Source organism: Taudactylus pleione, unplaced genomic scaffold (genome assembly GCF_031769625.1).
Source record: "Taudactylus pleione unplaced genomic scaffold, aTauple2 ptg001334l, whole genome shotgun sequence".
NCBI classification, from domain to species: Eukaryota; Metazoa; Chordata; class Amphibia; order Anura; family Myobatrachidae; genus Taudactylus; species Taudactylus pleione.
In genome coordinates, this window is record NW_028285734.1 from 1,620,749 (window position 1) to 1,634,175 (window position 13,427).

At 46.4% G+C, this 13,427-nt stretch overlaps 1 protein-coding gene across 4 annotated transcripts in view; it reads right to left on the bottom strand.

Annotated features, from left to right (window-relative positions):
* ARHGEF10L (Rho guanine nucleotide exchange factor 10 like) overlaps positions 1-13,427 on the bottom strand; it is a 154,900-nt gene that overhangs the window by 23,109 nt on the left and 118,364 nt on the right. The window lies entirely within an intron of this gene.

The window sequence follows — 13,427 nt, forward strand, 5'->3', positions numbered from 1 at the left end:
AGGGAAATGTCATACACACAGATGTAATCACTGAGTGTCTCCTCCTACAGTCACTGTGATGAGCACTGCTAAACATGGTACCAAGGAGGGAAATGTCATACACACAGGTGTAATCGCTGAGTGTCTCCTCCTACAGTCACTGTGATGAGCACTGCTAAACAAGGTACTAAGGAGGGAAATGTCATACACACAGGTGTAATCGCTGAGTGTATCCTCCTACAGTCACTATGATGAGCACTGCCAAACATGGTACTAAGGAGGGAAATGTCAAACACACAGGTGTAATCGCTCAGTGTCTCCTCCTACAGTCACTGTGATGAGCACTGCTAAACAAGGTACCAAGGAGGGAAATGTCATACACACAGGTGTAATCACTGAGAGAGTCTCCTCCTACAGTCACTATGATGAGCACTGCTAAACATGGTACCAAGGAGGGAAATGTCATACACACAGGTGTAATCGCTGAGTATCTCCTCCTACAGTCACTGTGATGAGCGCTGCTAAACAAGGTACCAAGGAGGGAAATGTCATACACATAGGTGTAATCGCTCAGTGTCTCCTCCTACAGTCACTGTGATGAGCACTGCTAAACAAGGTACCAAGGAGGGAAATGTCATGCACACAGATGTAATCACTGAGTGTCTCCTCCTACAGTCACTATGATGAACACTGCTAAACAAGGTACCAAGGGGGGAAATGTCATACACACAGGTGTAATCACTGAGTGTCTCTGCCTACAGTCACTGTGATGAGCACTGCTAAACAAGGTACTAAGGAGGGAAATGTCATACACACAGGTGTAATCGCTGAGTGTCTCCGCCTACAGTCACTGTGATGAGCACTGCTAGATAAGGTACCAAGGAGGGAAATGTCATGCACACAGGTGTAATCGCTGAGTGTCTCTTCCTACAGTCACTATGATGAGCACTGCTAAACAAGGTAGCAAGGAGGGAAATGTCATACACACAGGTGTAATCGCTGAGTGTCTCTTCCTACAGTCACTGTGATGAGCACTGCTAAACAAGGTACTAAGGAGGGAAATGTCATACACACAGGTGTAATCGCTGAGTGTATCCTCCTACAGTCACTATGATGAGCACTGCCAAACATGGTACTAAGGAGGGAAATGTCAAACACACAGGTGTAATCGCTCAGTGTCTCCTCCTACAGTCACTGTGATGAGCACTGCTAAACAAGGTACCAAGGAGGGAAATGTCATACACACAGGTGTAATCGCTGAGTGTATCCTCCTACAGTCACTATGATGAGCACTGCTAAACATGGTACCAAGGAGGGAAATGTCATACACGCAGGTGTAATCGCTGAGTATCTCCTCCTACAGTCACTGTGATGAGCGCTGCTAAACAAGGTACCAAGGAGGGAAATGTCATACACATAGGTGTAATCGCTCAGTGTCTCCTCCTACAGTCACTGCGATGAGCACTGCTAAACAAGGTACCAAGGAGGGAAATGTCATACACACAGATGTAATCGCTGAGTGTCTCCTCCTACAGTCACTGTGATGAGCACTGCTAAACAAGGTACCAAGGAGGGAAATGTCATAAACTCAGGTGTAATCGCTGAGTGTCTCCTCCTACAGACACTCTGATGAGCACTGCTAAACAAGGTACCAAGGAGGGAAATGTCATACACACAGATGTAATCGCTCTGTGTCTCCTCCTACAGTCACTATGATGAGCACTGCTAAACATGGTACTAAGGAGGGAAATGTCATACACATAGGTGTAATCGCTCAGTGTCTCCTCCTACAGTCACTGTGATGAGCACTGCTAAACAAGGTACCAAGGAGGGAAATGTCATACACACAGGTGTAATCGCTCAGTGTCTCCTCCTACAGTCACTGTGATGAGCACTGCTAAACAAGGTACCAAGGAGGGAAATGTCATACACACAGATGAAATCACTGAGTGTCTCCTCCTACAGTCACTGTGATGAGCACTGCTAAACAAGGTACCAAGGAGGGAAATGTCATACACACAGATGTAATCACTGAGTGTCTCCTCCTACAGTCACTGTGATGAGCACTGCTAAACAAGGTACTAAGGAGGGAAATGTCATACACATAGGTGTAATCGCTCAGTGTCTCCTCCTACAGTCACTGTGATCAGCACTGCTAAACAAGGTACCAAGGAGGGAAATGTCATACACTCAGGTGTAATCGCTGAGTGTCTCCGCCTACAGTCACTGTGATGAGCACTGCTAGATAAGGTACAAAGGAGGGAAATGTCATGCACACAGGTGTAATCGCTGAGTGTCTCTTCCTACAGTCACTATGATGAGCACTGCTAAACAAGGTACCAAGGAGGGAAATGTCATGCACACAGGTGTAATCGCTGAGTGTCTCTTCCTACAGTCACTATGATGAGCACTGCTAAACAAGGTACCAAGGGGGGAAATGTCATACACACAGGTGTAATCGCTGAGTGTCTCCGCCTACAGTCACTATGATGAGCACTGCTAAACAAGGTACCAAGGAGGGAAATGTCATACACACAGGTGTAATCACTGAGTGTCTCTGCCTACAGTCACTGTGATGAGCACTGCTAAACAAGGTACTAAGGAGGGAAATGTCATACACACAGATGTAATCGCTCTGTGTCTCCTCCTACAGTCACTATGATGAGCACTGATAAACATGGTACTAAGGAGGGAAATGTCATACACATAGGTGTAATCGCTCAGTGTCTCCTCCTACAGTCACTGTGATGAGCACTGCTAAACAAGGTACCAAGGAGGGAAATGTCATACACACAGGTGTAATCGCTCAGTGTCTCCTCCTACAGTCACTGTGATGAGCACTGCTAAACAAGGTACTAAGGAGGGAAATGTCATACACACAGATGTAATCACTGAGTGTCTCCTCCTACAGTCACTGTGATGAGCACTGCTAAACAAGGTACCAAGGAGGGAAATGTCATACACACAGATGTAATCACTGAGTGTCTCCTCCTACAGTCACTGTGATGAGCACTGCTAAACAAGGTACTAAGGAGGGAAATGTCATACACATAGGTGTAATCGCTCAGTGTCTCCTCCTACAGTCACTGTGATGAGCACTGCTAAACAAGGTACCAAGGAGGGAAATGTCATTCACACAGGTGTAATCGCTGAGTGTCTCCTCCTGCAATCACTGTGATGAGCACTGCTAAACAAGTTACCAAGGAGGGAAATGTCATACACACAGGTGTAATCGCTGAGTGTCTCCGCCTACAGTCACTGTGATGAGCACTGCTAAACAAGGTACTAAGGAGGGAAATGTCATACACACAGATGTAATCACTGAGTGTCTCCTCCTACAGTCACTGTGATGAGCACTGCTAGATAAGGTACCAAGGAGGGAAATGTCATGCACACAGGTGTAATCGCTGAGTGTCTCCTCCTACAGTCACTATGATGAGCACTGCTAAACAAGGTACCAAGGGGGGAAATGTCATACACACAGGTGTAATCACTGAGTGTCTCTGCCTACAGTCACTATGATGAGCACTGCTAAACAAGGTACCATGGAGGGAAATGTCATACACACAGGTGTAATCACTGAGTGTCTCTGCCTACAGTCACTGTGATGAGCACTGCTAAACAAGGTACCAAGGAGGAAATGTCATACACACAGGTGTAATCGCTCAGTGTATCCTCCTACAGTCACTGTGATGAGCACTGCTAGACAAGGTACCAAGGAGGGAAATGTCATACACACAGATGTAATCGCTCAGTGTCTCCTCCTACAGTCACTGTGATGAGCACTGCTAATCATGGTACCAAGGAGGAAAATGTCATACACACAGGTGTAATCACTGAGTGTCTTCTCCTACAGTCACTATGATGAGCACTGCTAAACAAGGTACCAAGGAGGGAAATGTCATACACACAGGTGTAATCACTGAGTGTCTCCTCCTACAGTCACTGTGATGAGCACTGCTAAACAAGGTACCAAGGAGGGAAATGTCATACACACAGGTGTAATCACTGAGTGTCTCTGCCTACAGTCACTATGATGAGCACTGCTAAACATGGTACTAAGGAGGGAAATGTCATACACACAGGTGTAATCACTGAGTGTCTCCTCCTACAGTCACTGTGATGAGCACTGCTAAACAAGGTACAAAGGAGGGAAATGTCATACACACAGGTGTAATCACTGAGTGTCTCTGCCTACAGTCACTGTGATGAGCACTGCTAAACATGGTACTCAGGAGGGAAATGTCATACACACAGGTGTAATCGCTGAGTGTCTCCTCCTGCAATCACTGTGATGAGCACTGCTAAACAAGGTACCAAGGAGGGAAATGTCATACACACAGGTGTAATCACTGAGAGAGTCTCCTCCTACAGTCACTGTGATGAGCACTGCTAAACATGGTACCAAGGAGGGAAATGTCATACACACAGATGTAATCGCTGAGTGTCTCCTCCTACAGTCACTGTGATGAGCACTGCTAAACAAGGTACCAAGGAGGGAAATGTCATACACACAGGTGTAATCACTGAGTGTCTCCTCCTACAGTCACTGTGATGAGCACTGCTAGATAAGGTACCAAGGAGAGACATGTCATACACACAGATGTAATTACTGAGTGTCTCCTCCTACAGTCACTATGATGAGCACTGCTAAACAAGGTACCAAGGAGGGAAATGTCATACACACAGATGTAATCGCTGAGTGTCTCCTCCTACAGTCACTGTGATGAGCACTGCTAAACAAGGTACCAAGGAGGGAACTGTCATACACACAGATGTAATCACTCTGTGTCTCCTCCTACAGTCACTGTGATGAGCACTGCTAAACAAGGTACTAAGGAGGGAAATGTCATACACACAGATGTAATCGCTCTGTGTCTCCTCCTACAGTCACTGTGATGAGCACTGCTAAACATGGTACTAAGGAGGGAAATGTCATACACACAGGTGTAATCGCTCAGTGTCTCCTCCTACAGTCACTGTGATGAGCACTGCTAAACAAGGTACCAAGGAGGGAAATGTCATACACACAGGTGTAATCGCGCAGTGTCTCCTCCTACAGTCACTGTGATGAGCACTGCTAAACAAGGTACCAAGGAGGGAAATGTCATACACACAGATGTAATCACTGAGTGTCTCCTCCTACAGTCACTGTGATGAGCACTGCTAAACAAGGTACCAAGGAGGGAAATGTCATAAACTCAGGTGTAATCGCTGAGTGTCTCCTCCTACAGACACTGTGATGAGCACTGCTAAACAAGGTACCAAGGAGGGAAATGTCATACACTCAGGTGTAATCGCTGAGTGTCTCCGCCTACAGTCACTGTGATGAGCACTGCTAAACAAGGTACTAAGGAGGGAAATGTCATACACACAGATGTAATCGCTCAGTGTCTCCTCCTACAGTCACTGTGATGAGCACTGCTAAACAAGGTACCAAGGAGGGAAATGTCATACACACAGGTGTAATCGCTCAGTGTCTCCTCCTACAGTCACTGTGATGAGCACTGCTAAACAAGGTACCAAGGAGGGAAATGTCATACACACAGGTGTAATCGCTCAGTGTCTCCTCCTACAGTCACTGTGATGAGCACTGCTAAACAAGGTACCAAGGAGGGAAATGTCATACACACAGATGTAATCACTGAGTGTCTCCTCCTACAGTCACTGTGATGAGCACTGCTAAACAAGGTACCAAGGAGGGAAATGTCATACACACAGATGTAATCACTGAGTGTCTCCTCCTACAGTCACTGTGATGAGCACTGCTAAACAAGGTACTAAAGAGGGAAATGTCATACACATAGGTGTAATCGCTCAGTGTCTCCTCCTACAGTCACTGTGATGAGCACTGCTAAACAAGGTACCAAGGAGGGAAATGTCATACACACAGGTGTAATCGCTGAGTGTCTCCTCCTGCAATCACTGTGATGAGCACTGCTAAACAAGTTACCAAGGAGGGAAATGTCATACACACAGGTGTAATCACTGAGAGTCTCCTCCTACAGTCACTGTGATGAGCACTGCTAAACAAGGTACGAAGGAGGGAAATGTCATACACACAGGTGTAATCGCTGAGTGTCTCCGCCTACGGTCACTGTGATGAGCACTGCTAAACAAGGTACTAAGGAGGGAAATGTCATACACACAGATGTAATCACTGAGTGTCTCCTCCTACAGTCACTGTGATGAGCACTGCTACATAAGGTACCAAGGAGGGAAATGTCATGCACACAGGTGTAATCGCTGAGTGTCTCCTCCTAGAGTCACTATGATGAGCACTGCTAAACAAGGTACCAAGGGGGGAAATGTCATACACACAGGTGTAATCTCTGAGTGTCTCTGCCTACAGTCACTATGATGAGCACTGCTAAACAAGGTACCAAGGAGGGAAATGTCATACACACAGGTGTAATCACTGAGTGTCTCTGCCTACAGTCACTGTGATGAGCACTGCTAAACAAGGTACCAAGGAGGAAATGTCATACACACAGGTGTAATCGCTGAGTGTCTCCTCCTACAGTCACTATGATGAGCACTGCTAAACAAGGTACCAAGGAGGGAAATGTCATACACACAGGTGTAATCGCTGAGTGTCTCCGCCTACAGTCACTGTGATGAGCACTGCTAAACAAGGTACCAAGGAGGGAAATGTCATACACACAGGTGTAATCACTGAGTGTCTCCTCCTACAGTCACTGTGATGAACACTGCTAAACAAGGTACCAAGGGGGGAAATGTCATACACACAGGTGTAATCACTGAGTGTCTCTGCCTACAGTCACTGTGATGAGCACTGCTAAACAAGGTACTAAGGAGGGAAATGTCATACACACAGGTGTAATCGCTGAGTGTCTCCGCCTACAGTCACTGTGATGAGCACTGCTAAACAAGGTACCAAGGAGGGAAATGTCATACACACAGGTGTAATCACTGAGTGTCTCCTCCTACAGTCACTGTGATGAACACTGCTAAACAAGGTACCAAGGGGGGAAATGTCATACACACAGGTGTAATCACTGAGTGTCTCTGCCTACAGTCACTGTGATGAGCACTGCTAAACAAGGTACGAAGGAGGGAAATGTCATACACACAGGTGTAATCGCTGAGTGTCTCCGCCTACAGTCACTGTGATGAGCACTGCTAAACAAGGTACCAAGGAGGGAAATGTCATACACACAGATGTAATCAATGAGTGTCTCCTCCTACAGTCACTGTGATGAGCACTGCTAGATAAGGTACCAAGGAGGGAAAAGTCATGCACACAGGTGTAATCACTGAGTGTCTCCTCCTACAGTCACTATGAAGAACACTGCTAAACAAGGTACCAAGGAGGGAAATGTCATACACACAGGTGTAATCACTGAGTGTCTCTGCCTACAGTCACTGTGATGAGCACTGCTAAACAAGGTACTAAGGAGGGAAATGTCATACACACAGGTGTAATCACTGAGTGTCTCTGCCTACAGTCACTGTGATAAGCACTGCTAAACAAGGTACCAAGGAGGGAAATGTCATACACACAGGTGTAATCACTGAGTGTCTCCTCCTACAGTCACTGTGATGAGCACTGCTAAACAAGGTACCAAGGAGGGAAATGTCATACACACAGGTGTAATCACTGAGTGTCTCCTCCTACAGTCACTGTGATGAGCACTGCTAAACAAGGTACCAAGGAGGGAAATGTCATACACACAGGTGTAATCGCTGAGTGTCTCCTCCTGCAATCACTGTGATGAGCACTGCTAAACAAGTTACCAAGGAGGGAAATGTCATACACACAGATGTAATCGCTCAGTGTCTCCTCCTACAGTCACTGTGATGAGCACTGCTAATCATGGTACCAAGGAGGGAAATGTCATACACACAGGTGTAATCACTGAGTGTCTTCTCCTACAGTCACTATGATGAGCACTGCTAAACAAGGTACCAAGGAGGGAAATGTCATACACACAGGTGTAATCACTGAGTGTCTCCTCCTACAGTCACTGTGATGAGCACTGCTAAACAAGGTACCAAGGAGGGAAATGTCATACACACAGGTGTAATCACTGAGTGTCTCCTCCTACAGTCACTGTGATGAGCACTGCTAAACAAGGTACCAAGGAGGGAAATGTCATACACACAGGTGTAATCGCTGAGTGTCTCCTCCTGCAATCACTGTGATGAGCACTGCTAAACAAGTTACCAAGGAGGGAAATGTCATACACACAGGTGTACTCACTGAGAGTCTCCTCCTACAGTCACTGTGATGAGCACTGCTAAACAAGGTACTAAGGAGGGAAATGTCATACACACAGGTGTAATCGCTGAGTGTCTCCTCCTACAGTCACTATGATGAGCACTGCTAATCATGGTACCAAGGAGGGAAATGTCATACACACAGGTGTAATCGCTGAGTGTCTCCTCCTGCAATCACTGTGATGAGCACTGCTAAACAAGTTACCAAGGAGGGAAATGTCATACACACAGATGTAATCGCTCAGTGTCTCCTCCTACAGTCACTGTGATGAGCACTGCTAATCATGGTACCAAGGAGGGAAATGTCATACACACAGGTGTAATCACTGAGTGTCTTCTCCTACAGTCACTATGATGAGCACTGCTAAACAAGGTACCAAGGAGGGAAATGTCATACACACAGGTGTAATCACTGAGTGTCTCCTCCTACAGTCACTGTGATGAGCACTGCTAAACAAGGTACCAAGGAGGGAAATGTCATACACACAGGTGTAATCACTGAGTGTCTCCTCCTACAGTCACTGTGATGAGCATTGCTAAACAAGGTACCAAGGAGGGAAATGTCATACACACAGGTGTAATCGCTGAGTGTCTCCTCCTGCAATCACTGTGATGAGCACTGCTAAACAAGTTACCAAGGAGGGAAATGTCATACACACAGGTGTACTCACTGAGAGTCTCCTCCTACAGTCACTGTGATGAGCACTGCTAAACAAGGTACTAAGGAGGGAAATGTCATACACACAGGTGTAATCGCTGAGTGTCTCCTCCTACAGTCACTATGATGAGCACTGCTAAACAAGGTACCAAGGAGGGAAATGTCATACACACAGGTGTAATCGCTGAGTGTCTCCGCCTACAGTCACTGTGATGAGCACTGCTAAACAAGGTACCAAGGAGGGAAATGTCATACACACAGGTGTAATCACTGAGTGTCTCTGCCTACAGTCACTGTGATGAGCACTGCTAAACAAGGTACTAAGGAGGGAAATGTCATACACACAGGTGTAATCACTGAGTGTCTCTGCCTACAGTCACTGTGATGAGCACTGCTAAACAAGGTACCAAGGAGGGAAATGTCATACACACAGGTGTAATCACTGAGTGTCTCCTCCTACAGTCACTGTGATGAGCACTGCTAAACAAGGTACCAAGGAGGGAAATGTCATACACACAGGTGTAATCACTGAGTGTCTCCTCCTACAGTCACTGTGATGAACACTGCTAAACAAGGTACCAAGGGGGGAAATGTCATACACACAGGTGTAATCACTGAGTGTCTCTGCCTACAGTCACTGTGATGAGCACTGCTAAACAAGGTACTAAGGAGGGAAATGTCATACACACAGGTGTAATCGCTGAGTGTCTCCGCCTACAGTCACTGTGATGAGCACTGCTAAACAAGGTACCAAGGAGGGAAATGTCATACACACAGGTGTAATCACTGAGTGTCTCCTCCTACAGTCACTGTGATGAACACTGCTAAACAAGGTACCAAGGGGGGAAATGTCATACACACAGGTGTAATCACTGAGTGTCTCTGCCTACAGTCACTGTGATGAGCACTGCTAAACAAGGTACGAAGGAGGGAAATGTCATACACACAGGTGTAATCGCTGAGTGTCTCCGCCTACAGTCACTGTGATGAGCACTGCTAAACAAGGTACCAAGGAGGGAAATGTCATACACACAGATGTAATCAATGAGTGTCTCCTCCTACAGTCACTGTGATGAGCACTGCTAGATAAGGTACCAAGGAGGGAAAAGTCATGCACACAGGTGTAATCACTGAGTGTCTCCTCCTACAGTCACTATGAAGAACACTGCTAAACAAGGTACCAAGGAGGGAAATGTCATACACACAGGTGTAATCACTGAGTGTCTCTGCCTACAGTCACTGTGATGAGCACTGCTAAACAAGGTACTAAGGAGGGAAATGTCATACACACAGGTGTAATCACTGAGTGTCTCTGCCTACAGTCACTGTGATGAGCACTGCTAAACAAGGTACCAAGGAGGGAAATGTCATACACACAGGTGTAATCACTGAGTGTCTCCTCCTACAGTCACTGTGATGAGCACTGCTAAACAAGGTACCAAGGAGGGAAATGTCATACACACAGGTGTAATCACTGAGTGTCTCCTCCTACAGTCACTGTGATGAGCACTGCTAAACAAGGTACCAAGGAGGGAAATGTCATACACACAGGTGTAATCGCTGAGTGTCTCCTCCTGCAATCACTGTGATGAGCACTGCTAAACAAGTTACCAAGGAGGGAAATGTCATACACACAGATGTAATCGCTCAGTGTCTCCTCCTACAGTCACTGTGATGAGCACTGCTAATCATGGTACCAAGGAGGGAAATGTCATACACACAGGTGTAATCACTGAGTGTCTTCTCCTACAGTCACTATGATGAGCACTGCTAAACAAGGTACCAAGGAGGGAAATGTCATACACACAGGTGTAATCACTGAGTGTCTCCTCCTACAGTCACTGTGATGAGCACTGCTAAACAAGGTACCAAGGAGGGAAATGTCATACACACAGGTGTAATCACTGAGTGTCTCCTCCTACAGTCACTGTGATGAGCACTGCTAAACAAGGTACCAAGGAGGGAAATGTCATACACACAGGTGTAATCGCTGAGTGTCTCCTCCTGCAATCACTGTGATGAGCACTGCTAAACAAGTTACCAAGGAGGGAGATGTCATACACACAGGTGTAATCACTGAGAGTCTCCTCCTACAGTCACTGTGATGAGCACTGCTAAACAAGGTACTAAGGAGGGAAATGTCATACACACAGGTGTAATCGCTGAGTGTCTCCTCCTACAGTCACTATGATGAGCACTGCTAAACAAGGTACCAAGGAGGGAAATGTCATACACACAGGTGTAATCGCTGAGTGTCTCCGCCTACAGTCACTGTGATGAGCACTGCTAAACAAGGTACCAAGGAGGGAAATGTCATACACACAGGTGTAATCACTGAGTGTCTCCTCCTACAGTCACTGTGATGAACACTGCTAAACAAGGTACCAAGGGGGGAAATGTCATACACACAGGTGTAATCACTGAGTGTCTCTGCCTACAGTCACTGTGATGAGCACTGCTAAACAAGGTACTAAGGAGGGAAATGTCATACACACAGGTGTAATCGCTGAGTGTCTCCTCCTACAGTCACTATGATGAGCACTGCTAAACAAGGTACCAAGGAGGGAAATGTCATACACACAGGTGTAATCACTGAGTGTCTCCTCCTACAGTCACTGTGATGAGCACTGCTAAACAAGGTACCAAGGAGGGAAATGTCATACACACAGGTGTAATCGCTGAGTGTCTCCTCCTGCAATCACTGTGATGAGCACTGCTAAACAAGTTACCAAGGAGGGAAATGTCATACACACAGGTGTAATCACTGAGAGTCTCCTCCTACAGTCACTGTGATGAGCACTGCTAAACAAGGTACTAAGGAGGGAAATGTCATACACACAGGTGTAATCGCTGAGTGTCTCCTCCTACAGTCACTATGATGAGCACTGCTAAACAAGGTACCAAGGAGGGAAATGTCATACACACAGGTGTAATCGCTGAGTGTCTCCGCCTACAGTCACTGTGATGAGCACTGCTAAACAAGGTACCAAGGAGGGAAATGTCATACACACAGGTGTAATCACTGAGTGTCTCCTCCTACAGTCACTGTGATGAACACTGCTAAACAAGGTACCAAGGGGGGAAATGTCATACACACAGGTGTAATCACTGAGTGTCTCTGCCTACAGTCACTGTGATGAGCACTGCTAAACAAGGTACTAAGGAGGGAAATGTCATACACACAGGTGTAATCGCTGAGTGTCTCCTCCTACAGTCACTATGATGAGCACTGCTAAACAAGGTACCAAGGAGGGAAATGTCATACACACAGGTGTAATCGCTGAGTGTCTCCGCCTACAGTCACTGTGATGAGCACTGCTAAACAAGGTACCAAGGAGGGAAATGTCATACACACAGGTGTAATCACTGAGTGTCTCCTCCTACAGTCACTGTGATGAACACTGCTAAACAAGGTACCAAGGGGGGAAATGTCATACACACAGGTGTAATCACTGAGTGTCTCTGCCTACAGTCACTGTGATGAGCACTGCTAAACAAGGTACGAAGGAGGGAAATGTCATACACACAGGTGTAATCGCTGAGTGTCTCCGCCTACAGTCACTGTGATGAGCACTGCTAAACAAGGTACCAAGGAGGGAAATGTCATACACACAGATGTAATCAATGAGTGTCTCCTCCTACAGTCACTGTGATGAGCACTGCTAGATAAGGTACCAAGGAGGGAAAAGTCATGCACACAGGTGTAATCACTGAGTGTCTCCTCCTACAGTCACTATGAAGAACACTGCTAAACAAGGTACCAAGGAGGGAAATGTCATACACACAGGTGTAATCACTGAGTGTCTCTGCCTACAGTCACTGTGATGAGCACTGCTAAACAAGGTACTAAGGAGGGAAATGTCATACACACAGGTGTAATCACTGAGTGTCTCTGCCTACAGTCACTGTGATGAGCACTGCTAAACAAGGTACCAAGGAGGGAAATGTCATACACACAGGTGTAATCGCTGAGCGTCTCCTCCTACAGTCACTGTGATGAGCACTGCTAAACAAGGTACCAAGGAGGGAAATGTCATACACACAGGTGTAATCGCTGAGCGTCTCCTCCTACAGTCACTGTGATGAGCACTGCTAAACAAGGTACCAAGGAGGGAAATGTCATACACACAGGTGTAATCACTGAGTGTCTCCTCCTACAGTCACTATGATGAGCACTGCTAAACAAGGTACCAAGGCGGGAAATGTCATACACTCAGGTGTAATCGCTGAGTGTCTCCTCCTACAGTCACTATGATGAGCACTGCTAAACAAGGTACCAAGGGGGGAAATGTCATACACACAGGTGTAATCGCTGAGTGTCTCCGCCTACAGTCACTGTGATGAGCACTGCTAAACAAGGTACCAAGGAGGGAAATGTCATACACACAGGTGTAATCACTGAGTGTCTCCTCCTACAGTCACTGTGATGAACACTGCTAAACAAGGTACCAAGGGGGGAAATGTCATACACACAGGTGTAATCACTGAGTGTCTCTGCCTACAGTCACTGTGATGAGCACTGCTAAACAAGGTACGAAGGAGGGAAATG